Source organism: Miscanthus floridulus, chromosome 8, assembly GCF_019320115.1.
Source record: "Miscanthus floridulus cultivar M001 chromosome 8, ASM1932011v1, whole genome shotgun sequence".
NCBI lineage: Eukaryota > Viridiplantae > Streptophyta > Magnoliopsida > Poales > Poaceae > Miscanthus > Miscanthus floridulus.
Window position 1 is genome coordinate 184173501 of NC_089587.1, and position 2246 is coordinate 184175746.

The 2246-nt window shown below is 54.8% G+C and overlaps 1 pseudogene; it reads left to right on the forward strand.

The window, feature by feature from the left end:
* The first annotated feature begins 985 nt into the window (after window positions 1–985).
* LOC136474244 (protein STRICTOSIDINE SYNTHASE-LIKE 10-like) lies at window positions 986–2126 on the forward strand (annotated as a pseudogene).
* Window positions 2127–2246: the final 120 nt, after the last annotated feature.

The window sequence follows — 2246 nt, forward strand, 5'->3', positions numbered from 1 at the left end:
ACATATCCTTGTTCTGCTTCCATCTTTCTGTCCTTTTGCGAGTAACAGTCGGTTCTTGATATGGTTTGCCTTCGGAATCACTGTTCTTGAATTGCTTACATGTCTTGTATTCTGCATTTATTCTTCAATGGTCAATAATTTTGGAGTATTGAAATTGTTTGAAAATCCCTTGCTAGTTAACTGACAAGTAGCAAATGTTGCCTCAATATTTGGGCTCACATTTCCGTCTGTCCATTCTGGTAGGCCAAAAATCAGAGCAATATTTGATCATTCATCTTGATATCTGAATTTGCTTGTTAGCTTCTGCATCATCAAACCAAAAATTGGATTATTTAGCGTCTGATTCCATTCAGTTGTTATATGCAGCTCCCAGTTTTGTATGACCTTTTGTTATTTTCTCTGTCCGCTTGAGCGCAGAGTGAATCAGAATATTTGAACCAAGTCTACTACTCGCGCACTAGGAGTGGAGAGATGGCGAGAGTAGTATGTACCCACGTGGCAATGGGCTGGAATGGTGGAGTACTGTATTCGGGTGGCGTGGACCCGTTCTTGTTTTAGAGAATCTGAGGGTGGGTAGGTATATGTAGGTCGAGGACCTACATATGTCGTGTGGTTGGGAATCTCCAGCTGGGTTTTAATCGGTTTGAATCGTCGTTGCTCCTCGGTTATGGAGACTTAACTCACTGTTCATCATCGTAGTTAATAACTGAAACTTGAGGAAGTTTTGAGAAAGAGTTTAATATGAGGTTTCATGATCTCAGTATGGATCATGTCAGCTTTATATATGATTGATATGGAGATACAAATGTTGAAAGAAAAAATCTTGTTAGAAACGCAAACCAAGTCCGATAAGCCGAACGTCCGAGACCAACGAGTCCGAGTCCATTGCCCGATTCGTAAAGAAGCTACTCCAGCCAGGCTAATAAAAGGAGGAGGCGCGCGCCCTTGCTTCTCTCCACCACACCAAAGGCACCGTTCGCAAAGCCTTCAGCAAACGAACGCAAGGTCCAAGCCACCAAGCCCACGACACGAACACTGTCTGCGGCTGCGCCCTCGAAAACCGCAGAAACCATGGCGATCCGCACGGGGAACAAGCTTGCTCGGGCATTGGCGATCTGGTGCCTCGCCGTCCTGCTGCTACTCCTGCCGTGCGCGGCTCGCCCCATCTCCGAGACGAGCACCATCGACGGGAGCCGGAGCAAGCACCTGCCACTCCGGGGATCGCTGCTGCGCGGCCCGGAGAGCGTGGCCTTCGACGGCGCGGGCGCCGGTCCTTACAGCGGCGTCTCCGACGGCCGCGTCCTCAAGTGGAACGGCTTCGCGCGTGGGTGGTCGACGTACACGTACAGCCCAGGCTACGACGCCGAGGCCTGCACGGCGTCCAGGGCTCGGCCGGCGGAGCTCACCGAGAGCAAGTGCGGCCGCCCGCTAGGCCTGCGGTTCCACCACGCGTCGGGCAACCTTTACATCGCGGACGCGTACAAGGGGCTGATGCGCGTCGGCCCGGGCGGCGGCGAGGCCACGGTGCTGGCGGCGGAGGCCGACGGCGTGCCGCTCCGCTTCACCAACGGGGTCGACGTCGACCAGGTCACCGGGGACGTCTTCTTCACGGACAGCAGCATGAAGCCATGAACTACCCGCGGTCGCAGCACGAGAGGGTGACCGCCACCGGGGACTCGTCCGGCCGCCTCATGAAGTACAACCCCAAGACGGGCCAGGTTACCGTGCTGCAGGCCGGCGTCACGTACCCCAATGGCCTCGCCATTAGCGCCGACAGGACACACCTCGTGGTCGCGCTCACTGGGCCGTGCAAGCTGCTTAGGTACTGGATCGAGGGTCCCAAGGCGGGCACGTCTGAGCACCTCGCTGACTTGCCGGGGTACCCTGACAATGTGAGGGCCGATGGCAGAGGAGGGTTTTGGGTGGCGCTGCACCGGGAGAAGATGGAGCTGCCCTTTGGCCCGGACAGCCACCTGCTCGCCGTCAGGGTCGGAGCCGACGGGCAGGTGGTCCAGGTGATGAGAGGGCCCAAGAGCGTGAGGCCGACGGAGGTGGTGGAGAGGGAAGGCGGCAAGCTGTACATGGGCTCCGTAGAACTACCGTATGTCGCCGTTGTTAGGGAATAGTGACTTCGTTTTGTAATTACGTTTTGTGTTATGGAATATTGACTTCGTTTTGTAATTACTGTCCGTGGGCACGAGCACGGTGTATCTTCGTATATCCACGTATTTCAAATTCAAACTTTG